Source organism: Salmo trutta, chromosome 10 (genome assembly GCF_901001165.1).
Source record: "Salmo trutta chromosome 10, fSalTru1.1, whole genome shotgun sequence".
Taxonomy (NCBI): Eukaryota; Metazoa; Chordata; class Actinopteri; order Salmoniformes; family Salmonidae; genus Salmo; species Salmo trutta.
Window position 1 is genome coordinate 41856579 of NC_042966.1, and position 16420 is coordinate 41872998.

The 16420-nt window shown below is 42.2% G+C and overlaps 1 protein-coding gene across 3 annotated transcripts in view; it reads left to right on the forward strand.

The window, feature by feature from the left end:
• LOC115201727 (poly(ADP-ribose) glycohydrolase) overlaps positions 1-16420 on the forward strand; it is a 95753-nt gene that overhangs the window by 39525 nt on the left and 39808 nt on the right. The window lies entirely within an intron of this gene.

The window sequence follows — 16420 nt, forward strand, 5'->3', positions numbered from 1 at the left end:
AACCACTAGGCTACCTGTCTCTACCCACTAGGCTACCTGTCTCTACCCACTAGGCTACCTGTCTCTAACCACTAGGCTACCTGCCTCTAACCACTAGGCTACCTGCCTCTAACCACTAGGCTACCTGCCTCTAACCACTAGGCTACCTGCCTCTAACCACTAGGCTACCTGCCTCTAACCGCTAGGCTACCTGTCTCTAACCGCTAGGCTACCTGTCTCTAACCGCTAGGCTACCTGTCTCTAACCACTAGGCTACCTGTCTCTAACCACTAGGCTACCTGCTTATTGGGGTGCACATTGAACACTAATACCTTACCATTGTAAAACATGATTTAATAAGGATCAGTGTGGCTCCCTCAATTACAGCTCTGGCATGCTTTTTATCCAACTACCACGAATGAACACACAACAGTTCAGCATAAATTCAAATGAGCACATCTTTTAAGAGCCACTGTTCGACGTATCTTTATTTCATTACCGGATCACATTTCCATAATTGTGCAGACCATTTCGATTCCATTTTACTTGTATCAACATTGTATGGCTGTTTTATTGAATGTGGTTTTTTTTTAGGGCTAGAGTCTATGAGAGAGGGTTATTGTCTTTCGACATGTAAGATTATTTCTGTGCTGCTATCCGGTAGTAGATCTCTTTCACAGGATCAACATGGGAACCAGACGCCAGGTAACAGTAATGTTGACCTGTCCCCTAGAGGGGAGAATATGAACTAATGAGTTCGCTAGCTAACTTGCCTAAATGTTCAGAACATTTTAATTAAAAAAAATAATAATATTTTTTTTTTGAAATATGAGGTTGAAATGGACTTGGTCTAATTATCTCAACAACCAAAAACACAAGGTCTTCATAAACAAGAAAATCACTAGTTATTTTGGGTTGTTTATTCAAGTTAGCTGGTTAACTCATTGAACTTTCGTTGTAGTATACACCATGGACTGTACAAACAAACATGACAATCCCAAAATGAGTTGGCACTCAGCCTACAAAACTGGAACATTCTGAGGGTCTGTTTGGTGGCTGTAAAGAATCCTTTGGGATTTGACAGAACTTTGTCCTCACAGCAGACTCTCTGGCACTCAGACTTTATCTTGATCTAACTAACTGGTCTCACATTGTTCTCAACTGCACTTCACTTCCTCTATGTCTGGCACATGCCTCATGTACAGTACTGTACCACCATTTTGATTATGAGCCAAATTATACATGAGGTAGCAGACAGTCCGGTTATTCTACAGGGTCACCTTAAGGTGATCTAAGGTAAAGACATGAAATCTCTTACTTCCTTGTTCACTTGCACTCAATAGTTTTGACTCAGTGAGGCAAGCATTAGTTACCTGAACACTGCTCTGCAGACCAGTGCAGTACGGTTAATTATTGTTATCAGATGTTTATTAGGGTATAAGACATAAGGGTTCATACAAGCTTACAATGCATTATAACCGCATCATAATCCATGACAGTGCATTCGGGAAAGTATGCAGACCCCTGTCTATATAAGGTCCCACAGTTGACAGTGCATGTGCATAAACCAAGCCATGAGGTCGACGGAAGCCTCTCCTCAGTAAAAGTCACATGACAGCTCGCTTGGAGTTTGCCAAAAGGCACCTAAAGGACTCTAAGGCCATGAGAAATAAGATTCTCTGGTCTGATGAAATCAAGATTGAAGTCTTTGGCCTGAATGCCAAACATCTGGAGGAAACCAGGCACCGCTCATCATACCATCCCTACGGTGAAGCATGGTGGTGGCAGCATCATGCTGTGGGGATGTTTTTCAGCGGCAGGGACCGGGAGACTAGTCGGGGTTGAGGGAAAGATGAACGGAGCAAAGTACAGAGAGATCCTTGATGAAAACCTGCTCCAGAGTGCTCAGGACCTGAGACTAGGGTGAAGGTTCACCTTCCAACAGGACGATGACCCTAAGCACACAGCCAAGACAATGCAGGAGTGCCTTCGGGACAAGTCTGAATGTCCTTGAGTGTCCCAGCCAGAGCCCGGACTTGAACCCGATCGAACATCTCTGGAGAGACCTGAAAATAGGTGTGCAGCAACACTCCCCCTCGAACGTAACAGCTTGAGAGGATCTGCAGAGACGAATGGGAGAAACTCCCCAAATACAGGTGTGCCGAGCTTGTAGCGTCATACCCAAGAAGACTGGAGGCTGTAATCGCTGCCAAAGTTGCTTCAACAAACTACTGAGTAAAGGGTCTGAATACTGATGTAAATGTTGTATTTCAGTTTTTTTTATTTTTTTTTATTCATAAATTTGCTATGGACAACCTGTAACAACAGCCCTTTGGTAATCATCAGTATAGTGACTGTAACAACATTTAGTCTAGTAACAACATCAACATTTAGAATTTCATTCAGGTGGTTGGATAAGGATTTCCTGAAGGACAACAAAACCAGGAAGTCCTTTACTTTGGTTCTGAGATAGAAACTTAGCTAGCTAACAGCAAAAGCATTTGAAAATGATGGGGTATTATGTGTAGATTAGAGGGGGAAAAAACTATTTCATCCATTTTAGAGTAAGGCTGTAACGTAACAAAATGTGTAAAACGTCAAGGGGTCAGAATACTTTCCGAATGCACTGTATGCCAGCATTATACTGTGTTACCAACATTTCAAATCAAATTGTATTTGTCACAACGCGCCGAATATAACAGGTGTAGGTAGACCTTACCGTGAAATGCTTACTTACAAGCCGTTAACCAACAATGCAGTTCAAGAAATAGTTAAGAAAATATTTACTAAATAAACTAAAGTAAAATTCAATCAAAAAGTAACACAAGAAATATACATAACAATAACGGAGCTATATACATGGGCTACCGATACCGAGTCAATGTGCGGGAGTACAGGGTTATCTGGGGGGTACAGGGTTATCTGGGGGCTACAGGGTTATCTGGGGGCTACAGGGTTATCTGGGGGCTACAGGGTTATCTGGGGGCTACAAGGATATCTGGGGGCTACAGGGTTATCTGGGGGCTACAGGGATATCTGGGGGCTACAGGGTTATCTGGGGGGCTACAGGGATATCTGGGGGCTACGGGGTTATCTGGTGGGTACCGGGTTATCTGGGAGCTACAGGGTTATCTGGGGGGCTACAGGGATATCTGGGGGCTACAGGGATATCTGGGGGCTACAGGGTTATCTGGGGGTACGGTGTTATCTGGGGGGTACGGTGTTATCTGGGGGATACGGGGTTATCTGGGTGGTACGGGGTTATCTGGGGGCTACGGGGTTATCTGGTGGGTACGGGGTTATCTGGTGGGTACGGGGTTATCTGGTGGGTACGGGGTTATCTGGGGGCTACGGGGTTATCTGGGGGCTACGGGGTTATCTGGGGGCTACAGGGTTATCTGGGGGCTACAGGGTTATCAAAAAATTGTCCGTAGAGCTCCGAGACAGGATTGTGTCGAGGCACAGATTAATTTTTTTATTTAACCTTTATTTAACTAGGCAGTTCAGTTAAGAACAAATTCTTATTTACAATGACGGCCTACCCCGGCCAAACCTGGACAACGCTGGGCCAATTGTGCGCCGCCCTGTGGGACTCCCAATCAAGGCCGGCTGTGATACAGCCTGGATTCGAACCAGGGACTGTAGTGACGCCTCTTACACTGAGATGCAGTGCCTTACACCGCTGCTCCACTCGGGAGCCTGGGGAAGGGTACCATAAAATGTCTGCAGCATTGAAGGTCCCCAAGAATGTAAATAGTCCTGGTGGCCATTTCATATCGTCGTGGGATTTGACATGTTCTGACCATAACTGCCATGGTCATTGGTCATTCTAGTGGACAGTCCACATAATCTGATATGACCTATGAGATTCCATAGCTTCTCAAACTTGTGTAGGAATGACCGTTAAACATTTAAAATTTGGATTTCCATCAGTTCTGTGGTCTGAGGTACAGTACCAGTCAAAAGTTTGGACACACCTACTCATTCCAGGTTTATTTTCGATTTTTTTTACTGTTTTCTACATTATAAAATAATAGTGAAGACATCAGAACTATGAAATATCACACATGAAATCATGTAGTAACCAAAAATAGATTTTATATTTTAGATTCTTCAAAGAAGCCACCCTTTGCCTTGATGACAGCTTTGCACACTCTTGGCATTCTCTCAACCAGCTTCAAGAGGTAGTCACCTGGAATGCATTTCAAGTAACAGGTGTGCCTTGTTAAAATGAATTCCTGCATTTGAGCGACTCAGTTATATTGTGACAAGGTAGTGGTGGTAAACAGAAGATAGCCCTATTTGGTAAAAGACCAAGTTCATGTTATGGCACGAACAGCTCAAATAAGCAAAGAGAAACGACAGTCCATTATTCCTTTAAGACATTGTCAGTAAATCCAGAACATTTCAAGAACTTTGAAAGTTTCTTCAAGTGCAGTCGCAAAAACCATCAAGCGCTGTGATGAAACTGGCTCTCATGAGGACCGCCACAGGAACGGAAGTTCATTAGAGTTACCAGGCTCAGAAATTACAGCAGAAATAAATGCTTCAGAGTTCAAGTAACACACATCTCAACATCAACTGTTCAGAGGAGACTGCGTGAATCCGGCCTTCATGGTTGAATTGCTGCAAAGAAACCACTACTAAAGGACACCAATAAGAAGAAGAGACTTGCTTGGGCCAAGAAACACAAGATTTTAGGTTGCAACAGCTGTGTCTTTGTGAGATGCAGAGAAGGTTGATAGGATGATCTCTGCATGTGTGGTTCTCACTGTGAAGCAGAGAGGAGGAGGTGTGGGGTTGCTTTGCTGGGGACACTGTCTGTGATTTACTTAGAATTTAAGGCACACTTAACCTGCATGGCTACCACAGCATTCAGCAGCGATACATCATCCCATCTGGTTTGCGCTTAGTGGGACTATCATTTGTTTGTCAACAGTACAATGACCCAAGATTCCTCCAGGCTGTGTAATGGCTATTTGACCAAGAATGCGAGTGATGGAGTTCTTCATCAGATGACCTGGCCTACACAATCACCCGACCTCAACCCAATTGAGATGGTTTGGGATGAGTTGGACCACAGAGTGAAGGAAAAGCAGCCAACAAGTGCTCAGCATATGTGGGAACTCCTTCAAGACTATTGGAAAAGCATTCCAGGTGAAGCTGGTTGAGAGAATGCCAAGTGTGTGCAATGCTAGAGAATCTGAAATATAATATATTTTGATTTGTTTAACACTTTTTTTTGGTTACTACATGATTCTATGTCTTCACTATTATTCTACAATGTAGAAAAAAGTAAAAATAAAGTAAAACCCTGGACTGATTAGTTGTGTCCAAACTTTTGACTGGTACTGTATGCATGTTTATGTGGTTGCAGTTTGTGTGCTGCTGGTGCCAAAGCCAATTTCCCCATGGGGGATTAATGAAGTTGATTCAAACCCACCCCCAAGGTCTGTCCCGATTCCAAACCCACCCCCAAGGTCTGTCCTTGGAGAAGATCTGATAACAGAATTGTTGTTGCAGTGGTGGTGCTGTTTTTACTCCCTAATAGAGGAGCTTTTACTTCTAACGGTGACTTTATAGGATTAATGTAATGTAATACTAGCGCCTCTCTCCGTAATTCCTGAACCGAGAAGAGCTGCTGCTCTGTACACACTAACCATCTCTGTCGGCATCACACTTTTTTGCGTTCCAAATGGTACCCCCCCCCCCCCGTACCCTTTTATAGTGCACTACGTTTAACCAGAGGGGAACCATTTGGGACTCAGACAGTGTGATTATCTAAATGGAGAAGGGAATGAGATTAACATTGTCTCAGATGGCCATCTGTAACTACAGCCCTTTATACAGAAGGAGAATAGTAACTACAGCCCTTTACTAAAATACAGGAGGAGTATAGTGACTGTAACTACAGCCCTTCAATATTTAATTCAGCCGGTCGGATAAGGATTTCCTGAAAGAATAGAAAACCAGGAAGTCCTCTACTTTGGATCTGAGATGGAAGCTTAGTTAGCTAACAGTAAAAGCATTTGGAAATTACCTGAAACCCTGATGATGATATGTATTGGTGGACAAGCATGACGGTTAAGTCCATTGAGATGGACTGTAAACTGTGCAGCAGTGAAAGAGATCCTGTTTGGCTGAGCTGGTCAGCCTAGTGGCACTTGGACACAAGCTAAGGCTGATTAACCTTGGCTGAGTTGCTTGTTGGAGGGAGAGGGTAGCCCCCCCCCTCCCCATCTGTAGAGAGGGTAAACACCCAATGTACCCTAGGCTACATCACAACGTCACTGAAGATGATGATTTGAACACTTTGGCCATGTTCTGTTATAATCTCCACCCGGCACAGCCAGAAGAGGACTGGCCACCCCTCAGAGCCTGGTTCCTCTCTAGGTTTCTTCCTGAGTTCTGGCCTTTTCTAGGGAGTTTTTCCTAGCCACCGTGCTTCTACACCCGTGTTGTTTGGGGTTTTAGGCTGGGTTTCTGTACAGCACTTTGACATCAGCTGATGTAAGAAGGGTTTTATAAATACATTTGATTGATTGATGATGATGGTGATGATGATGGTACGTCCAAGACAAAAGCAATGTTGAATGTGTATAAAAGGTTGAGGCCAGTGGTCAGTCTAGTGGCACTTGGGAACAAGCTAAAGCTTCATTAACCTTGGCTGGAGATTCTTGGTGGAAGGTAAACCCCCAACCTCTATAAGGGCAGTGAATACCCCTAATGACCACCCAAGGACCCCTGCCTACACCGCTACACCCGCTACACCGGCTACACCAGCTACACCGCTACACCGGCTACACCAGCTACACCGCTACACCGGCTACACCAGCTACACCGCTACACCAGCTACACCGCTACACCAGCTACACCGCTACACCAGCTACACCGCTACACCAGCTACACCGCTACACCCGCTACACCAGCTACACCGCTACACCAGCTACACCGCTACACCGGCTACACCTTCCACTGATGGTTGTGTTGTGTCCAAGACAAGAACATTGTTAGCCGCTGATGATGTTGTGTCCAAGACAAGAGCATTGTTAGCCGCTGATGGTGTTGTGTCCAAGACAAGAACATTGTTAGTAGATCTCACTGATTTGGTCATTTAGAAGAGTGCCATTTTGGAAGAACCCTTGGCCTCCGCTTTGAGGAGATGCAATAGTACAGACGTTTTCTTAGATCCCTCAGCAAGGCCTCCTTTTAACACAATGAGTAGAAATGTATCTGGGATTCATTAAATACATTTGTAGTCTAGCAGGGGGAGGCTTAAAAAAAAAAAAAAAAAAAAATTGTTCTTGTTTGTCTCTCAGTAAAGTAGATTTGGTGCTGTTCTGTTGTAAGTTTCTTCATACAAATGAGAGTTCTAGTCTAACGAAAATGAACTGCACTCTGCAACACTTTTCTCTAAATAGGCAACCGAGCTACGTTACATCACATCTCTACGTGAAAAATCTTTGATGGATTGTTGCCATTATATAATTATGTATTCATTTTACCATTCCCAAAATACCATATTGGAATTCTATTACTAAAAGCCTGCTCTTACCTGCTCTTACCAACCATTGGCTGGCTAGCTGCCCTGTGAGAGCCCTGTGGGCTAAATAACATGACTCAAGATTGTTTCTACTAGGCTACAATGACAGAAAAGAAAAATGAGGAATGGACTTAAATTAATGAGTTTCTCTGGGCCTGGAGGGGCTCTCAGCCTCTCAGTGCATCAAGCCTTGTGCCATTAAGCCTTGTCATTCCTTTTGCTCTCATGAAATTTCTCTCTCTCTCTCTCTCTCTCTCTCTCTCTCTCTCTCTCTCTCTCTCTCTCTGATTATTCTCTCTCTCTCTTGATTGAACTCCGCTCTCACTCAGCTCATCTCTCTCTCTCTCTCTCTCTATCTCTCTCTCTCTCTTATCTCTCTCTCTCTTTACTCTCTCTCTCTCTCTCTCTCCTCTCGATCTCTCTCTCTTTGATTGAAATTCCTCTCTCTCACTCTCTCCTCTCTCTCTCTCTCTCTCTCTTCTCTCTCTCTCTCTCTCTCTCTCTCCTCTCTCTCTCTCTCTCTCTCTCTCTCTTTGATTGAAATTCCTCCTCTCTCTCTCTCTTTCTCTCTCTCTCTGATTGAAATGGCATGCCGTTGAAGGGCAAAGCAGGAGGACGTACAGGAGTTTAGTAGATTTGGCCGTTGGTAGCGAGATGGTGATGGCCTTAATGCTGGGTTAGACATTCAGTTGAAATAGCCTCACTAGTGCACCTCCTATAGGCAGACAGCTTTTGTAGTAAGGCTGGATGAGATTAATAGCTTCCTGACATCTCTGCTCCTTTTTTAAAAGGGACATGGGGCCTTGTTAATGTAGCCCTGGGGTTGCTGGGAGCCCGTGTTTTTTGTTTGTTTTTTTCCTCATTCTTTTCTATTCGTTTCATTTTGTGTAAGTGCTGTGGAGTAGAGGGACACATGAGTGTGACTTTGTGATGGGAATGAGGCCTGGGGCAAACTGCCATTGTTGAAACGATGTAAGAAGCACTTTCTACCAGTGGCGGTCAGTGCCATTTTAAGATGAGGGAAGACAATTTTTTTTTTTTTTTTCTCCATTTAGCATGACCTTATTTCTATTACAGCATATTGGATGACTGTCATTCATATTCCATTCATCCAGTTCAATGTAACAGTGATAGGTTTAGGCTACTACTATAATTTTCCCTGTACCCATCATGAGATTGCTTCAACCTAGCCTGTGAATGAAAGTTTACAACGTGGGTGCACACAGGTCGCGAGACAAATTTGAGGTGACAGACAGTGACATTCAATACCGCCTTGCACAGGCAGTGCATCGAGCTGATATAGGGCAAACGAGAGTTTCTGTTGGACAAATTCAGGAATGTTTATCCCCGTTTTTGTTCCCTTTGCTTCCGTTTAAGATACGTTCTACAACAGAATCGTTGGAATGAATACACCGCTGATCACATTTAAACGGAGTTCACTCTCATAGCAGCCACGTTGTATTCCTTTTCTTCCCTTCGCTTGTGGACTTCAATGCACAACACATCAGCTGTATTTGACCAGGTGGAGAAACATTTTTAAAAACTTTCCAAGCCAAACCACTACACACAGACAGCCTTCATCATTGTCTCCATATTAGCTAAAGTAACGTCCTAGTCAACATAACTAATATTACTAACGGTTAGTAAACCCGCTACAATCATGTAGCAACGTTATAATGTACAGTCAGTAAGCAGTTACACCGGCGGGCCCCAGTAGCAATAAATTAGTCATACCAAAAGCTTACCTTGAATTGGAAGAGGTTCAGTGTTGTGTTGGAAAGTCATAGCCAGCTAGCTAACATAGCATCCCACTGATTGAGCAGGGTGTTTCAGTAGGCTAAACTAGCTAACATAGCATCCCACTGATTGAGCAAGGTGTTTTAGTAGGCTAAACTAGATAACATAGCATCCCACTGATTGAGCAGGGTGTTTCAGTAGGCTAAACTAGATAGCTCCGTCTGCTAGCTAAGCAAGTAAGTGAAACTGAAAGTGAGGAAAAAAATACAATCTCTCTCTCGCTTCTCCTTAATTTTGGAAGAAAGTAAACACCTTTGATTGGGTGGACAACATGTCAGTTCATGCTGCAATAGCTCTGATAGGTTGGAGGACGTCCTCTGGAAGTTGTCATAATTACTGTGTAAGTCTATGGAAGGGGGTGAGAACCATGAGCCTCCTAGGTTTTCTATTGACGTCAATGTACCCAGAGGAAGACGGTAGCTAGCTGTCCTCCGGCTACACCATGGCGCTACCCTACAGAGTTCTGTTGAGGCTACTGTAGACCTTCTAAACACATGTTTAGCAGATTTTATTGCTGGTGTTGCTGGTGTTGCGAAATGCTTTGGTTTCTAGCTCCAACAGTGCAGTAATATCTTACAAAATAGTGTTTTAATCAGTTATTTGGTGACGTGATTATATTTAGTATAATTTTATCTAAAAATGTATGACTTATTTTCATGAAATTCACTGAGGATGGTTCTCCCCTCCCTCCTCTGAGGAGCCTCCACTGCTTTCTACATAACCGGCCTGGCCCGGCTGCAGTGAGTGAAAGGGAAGCTGAGCGAGGGATGATTCTAATTCATATCAAAAGTTCAAGCTTGACTGAACTCACATGGATGGACAAAGTTTGAGGCCTGTGCTCACTCTCTCTCTCTCTCTTCCTTCTTCTTTCTTTCTTCTCTCTCTTACCTCCTCTCTCTTTCCTTCTCTCCCCGTCTCTCTCTCTCTCTTCGTTCTCTCTCTCTCGCGGTCTCTCCCTCTCTCTCTCTCTCTCTTCGTTCTCTCTCTCTCGCGGTCTCTCTCTCCCTGTCTCTCTCTCTCGTCATGTCTCTCTCTTCAGTACTGGTGACACTGTGTGTCGTCTCTTCCAATCCTTCTCATTTTAGTAATGAAATCAAATAATTGCCAGTTGTTCTTAAGGGGACCCCTACAGACGAAGGTATTTCACTAGAGGGTAGTAGTTATTTACTGGCTGCCCAGAAGGACTGGGATGTGTGGACTCAAACACCCAGTGGCTTTTTCCATCGTCATCCACCTGGTTCCACCATTAACTGTCCTTTGATGTTCTGAAATATTGTAATGGAGTCAATACATGATTACAGGGATAATCCACCCCCAGAAATCAAATAAATCATGAAACTCCTGTCAATTTGGTGAAATCCTATGTTCTATCAGTGGGTAAATTAAAAAACATTTTCCAACGATTTACATTTACATTTAAGTCATTTAGCAGACGCTCTTATCCAGAGCGACTTACAAATTGGTGCATTCACCTTATGATATCCAGTGGAACAACCACTTTACAATAGTGCATCTAAATCTTTTAGGGGGGAGGTTAGAAGGATTACTTTATCCTATCCCAGGTATTCCTTAAAGAGGTGGGGTTTCAGGTGTCTACGGAAGGTGGTGATTGACTCCGCTGTCCTGGCGTCGTGAGGGAGCTTGTTCCACCATTGGGGTGCCAGAGCAGCGAACAGTTTTGACTGGGCTGAGCGGGAACCGTGCTTCCTCAGAGGTAGGGAGGCGAGCAGGCCAGAGGTGGATGAACGCAGTGCCCTTGTTTGGGTGTAGGGCCTGATTTAACTTCTAAGTGGTCCGTCTGTGAAATCAGGAAGTGGTATAGGATTACATCCTAGCTACATGGTTCTCATCACTGGAGATGGGGGATAACACAATGACCTGCACTACAGATCACCAAATCAGCCAGTAGATGGTATGGACATACTTGTTTGGAATCTATCCGTCCATCTACAATGCTTTCAGAAAGTATTTATACCCATTGACTTATTCCACATTTTGTTGTTACAGCCTGAATTCAAAATGGATTAAATATATTTTTTCTTACCCATCTACACAGAATACCCCATATTGACAAAGTGAAAACATGTTTTTTTTAATTTAATGTATTCAAAATGAAATCTCATTTACTTAAGTATTCACACCCCTTAGTCAATACATATTTGAGTCACCTTTGGCAGTGATTTACAGATGTGAGTCTTTCTGGGTAAGTCTCTAAGAGTTTTGCACACTGGGATTGTACAATATTTTCACATTATTATTTTTTATAGACAACCATTTTCTTGCCATAGATTTTCAAGACGATTTTTATTTTTGAAAATATTTTTTACCTTTATTTAACTAAGAACAAATTCTTATTTACAATGACGGCCTAACCCGGCCAAATCCTAACCCAGACGACGCTGGGCCAATTGTGCGCCGCCCTATGGGACTCCCAATCACGGCTGGATGTGATACAGCCTAGATTCGAGCCAGGGACTGTAGTGACCCCTCTTACACTGAGATGCAGTGCCTTAGACCGCTGCGCCACTCGAGAGCCCAAAATAATAATTCACTCAAAACCACACATTCCTTTGACTTACATTGTTAAATAACGCTAATATGTGAGAATACCATGTTGTGATTTTCATTTTTTTTTTTTGGCATTTCATCGTTATACTAAGGTAGGAAGCAAAATTGTTATAGAAATCAGTTGGAGCTCAGGTCGACTACGAAACCCAGAATGCAATTTATTCTCTCTGGACAGGCTGGAAAACGTAGCTACACTCAATAACAAAGTCCATACCTGCATGTGAAGTAGCTAGCTAGTTGTAAAATCCCCGAAACAAACTGCACTATCAATTTAGGAGTTCAAATTTCACCATGTTAAACTCGGAAGAGATCATGTCCTAGCTCAAAACTTTGATTTAGCGGTTGCCGTGGCAACACACGCCAGAGGAGAAACTAGCGACAGGGAAGTTCGGCTATTTTTACTGACTCAGTTCTTTTTTTTTTTTGACTCGTTCAGTCAAAAAAAAAATAACATCTTTCAACTTATTTCATTAATTTGATTCAGTATTGCCCAGAACTGATTTTGTGTCACTGGCCTATACACAATATCCCATAATGTCAAAAGAGGAATTATGTTTTAAGAAATGTCCAGAAATGTTACTTTTTTTTTTTTTTAGCTGAAATATATTGAGTCTTAAGTATTCATGGTCTTAAAAAAACACTGTTGTAGCTCGGCAACCTTCCACCGTAGATGTGGAAGAGCGACATAGGAGGATGCTGTGGATTGAGACACAGCTCGTGCAAAAACACACTAAAATGTCTTTGAGTCAATAAGTATTCAACCCCTTTGTTTACAGCAAGATTAAATAAATTCAGGAGTAAAAATATCTGTACCCAACACACAATTATCTGTAAGGTCCCTCAGTCGAGCAGTGAATTTCAAACACAATTTTAACCAAAGACCAAGGAGGTTTTCCAATGCCTTGCAAAGAAAGGCACCTATTGGTAGATGGGTAAAATAAATATATATATATCTGCCATTGAATATCCCTTTGAGCATGGTGAAGTTATGAATTACACTTTAGATGGTGTATCAATACGCCCAGTCACTACAAAGATACAGGCGTTCTTCATAACTCAGTTGCCGGAGAGGAAGGAAACCACTCAGGGATTTCATTATGAGGCCAATGGAGACTTTAAAGCAGTTTGAGTTTAATGGCTGTAACAGGGGAAAACTGAAGGATCAAGAACATTGTAGTTACTCCACAATACTAACATAAATTACAGAGTGAAAAGACAGAAGTATGTACAGAATAAAAAATATTCCAAAACATGCATCCTGTTTGCAACAATGTACTAAAGTAATACTGCAAAACATGTGGCAAAGAAATGAACTTTATGTCCTGAATACAAAGTGTTATGTTTGGGGCAAATCCAACACAACTAATCATTGAGTACCACTCTTCATATTTTTGAGCATGGTGGTGATGGCATCATGTTATGACAAGGACTTTTTTTTAGGATAGAAAGAAACAGAATATAGCTAAGCACAGGCAAAATCCTTGAGGATAACCTGGTTCAGTCTGCTTTCCTACAGACACTGGGAGACAAATTCACCTTTCAGCAGGACAATAACCGAAAACACAAGGCCAAATATACACTGGAGTTGCTTACCAAGACAACATGAAATGTTCCTAAGAGGCCTAGTTACAGGTTTGACTTAAATCATGGGGCTGCAGGTGGCCTAGTGGTTAGAGCGTTGGACTAGTAACCGAAAAGGTTGCAAGATTGAATCCCCGAGCTGACAAGGTAAAAATCTGCCGTTCTGCCCCCTGAACAAGGCAGTTAACCCACTGTTCCTAGGCCGTCATTGAAAATAAGAATTTGTTCTTAACTGACTTGCCTAGTTAAATAAAGGTTACACACACCACACAGACCAAAAAGTTATTTTGTTGGCATTTACGTATGTTCCCATTACCAGTAAAACACAATAAAAAAAAATTAAAACTATTTCTTTCACTTACTTGCTGTGCTGTTTCATTGTTCATTTGTTCAGTCGTTTCATTCTCAACCAGGATTTCTATGGAACGCCATTTGGGTCTTTGCGTGTCAAAAAAGATGCACACTAGTTGACGTGTCAAACACGCTTGTTGACCAATCAGGACCTGAATATGACATCAAGTCACATAATTTAACGAGGTCATACATTTTTTACATAGTTATTACACTATCACTTGTATTGCATATGTCACAACGATTCATCAATACCTATGCTATGATGCTGGTAAAGTTGGTAAAGTTGTCTCGTGCACCCACAGTGCCGGTCATACAATTTTTTTAGCTAGCTCATGGATGCAAACAATGTTCTTCCCCCAAAACATGGCAAAACGACATTGTTTCAGTAGCTATTGTTTGCTAGCTAACTATTTAGCTAGGTGCCATCATCTAAAATAACCCTAATTTATAAGACAGTTCTTATTTGATTAATGGTGGTCGGACCCATCTGTGTGAAGTTAGCCACAATAAGGATTAGCCACAATAGTGGACTTTGCGGTTAGCTTTTAAAATAAAAGTATGTCATTGACAGTAATGCAAATGAATACAAGTAGTCGAATTATGCGATAATTGAGTAGATTATGCTAAACGAGGTTGGAATGTTATATAAAATCAACAAAAACAATCATTTTCTTAATTTGACAAAAATCTGTTGAAATCACACTGGATGTATTTATACTTTAGAATTGCATTGTGGGAATACTTATTCCACTCTACAGCCTTACCTATGGACATGGGGTATCAGTCTACTCAGTGACACCTCGAACATTAGCACTGTGGCTCTTATTGCGGGACTGAAATGCAATATGAATGCAATATGAATGTCAATGCACACAATAGGCTGACTGGGGAGGTGATTTCAAACAGTCACAGTCCCGCGATAAGAGCTACAATGCTAATATTTGCGTAAACTTTTCACAGTTGTGTTCTGTGGGTGTCACTGAGTATTTCATTGCTTCACATTCCAACCTTGTTTAACATTATCTAGTCTAAATATGGCATGATTCCACCAATTGTAACCTTCTGCATCATATTTCAAAGAGGTACTTTTATTTTGAAGGCAAATTCCACTATTGTGCCTAATCCTTATTGTGGCTAGCTTCACAACACATAACCAGGTCCGGTCGAGCCTCACTAGCCAGATGAAACTCGCTGGCTGCTTATAACGTTAGCTTTGGGCAACAAGGTTAAGTAGCTGGCTAGCTATTTATTTTCATGAACTGAAGTACAATTTCGATAGGCGAACAACAAGTGGCTACCTAGCTAATACTTACTCACAAGGATTCCTAAATCATTGCTAAGAATAGAGAAAATGACTGCAGTTTCTACTGGTTATTGTTTTCAGGCTGGTTGTATTGGTGCTAGCTAGGTACCAAGCTAAAGCTAGTTACCCCAGAAGTTGCGGTCGAACAAATAATGCTTTATTACCAACGCGGTATTGTAAACACGTCGTTCGTGGACGGTGTTTGCAGACTTTTTTTGTACAGCTTTGACAGTGCTACTGATAGTAGTGGTGGCGCTTGGCTTGCACATGCAAATTCAGAACACACAACATTCTATAATAGAAAGGTGTTATTTGACGCTTATTGAAGCTTATATAATGCGTCAAATAGTGATTGTGTTATTTGATGTGCAGCTTTTTTTGACACGCTGTTAGGTTCTAATTCTCAGAGTAAAACACTCAACTAACATTTATGAAAGCTTAACCAAGTTTATTCTGCCCAGAGGGTTAATACAGCTGCATTCAGACAAAACATGTTTCAACAAGTTTTATATATATATATATATACTCCAATTTAGTCACTCCTCCTTCTCTCCAATCCTTACATATTTTATGGTCTGACAGGAAGAGGAAGTGATGGGGTAATAAATCATTGTTTCTCCCTTAAAGGGAAATGACCTAACCTCAACCCCCTTGATGCCTAACCCAAAGATCTCCACCCATATCCCCTATAGCAATCCCGTGACTTCCTCCCGTCCACCCAACACATTCCAAAGCCATCTGGCTCCAACAGATAACTATTAACTTCTGATGTAAAAACCAGTCTCTATCGCTGCTCAGATACTCTACTGCTGAGTATAACAGTTCTAAGTTTAACCCAGAATCTTAACGCAAAGACCCAAACGGCGTTCCATAGTATGTGGTGAAGCTAATAGCAGTGACGCTATTACTGTGTAACTCCGGTAGGGCAACATCTGAACAATAGCGCACTTGGTAACGTTAGTGTGTACCAGTTGATTGTCAAGGGCAATGAATTCCATTATCTTGGCGTTAATGGATTTCGCCTTTTGAGTTGTCTTGCTGAAATTTTCTTACTCTTTCAAATGACTGCTAGACTTGTTGACTGCTCGATCCACACAGCAGACATTGTGGGCTAGGTTAGGAATGCTGCATTGCATGTGTAGAGCAACATTTTACGTGGCGTCATAACGTCATGTACCTACGTTTTATATAGGTATGCACGTTAGCTTTGACATCGGTTTTTCACATCGGTGTTCATCTAGACATCGGGCCGATACCGATGTTGGCATTTTTAGCTAATATCGTCCGATTCCGAT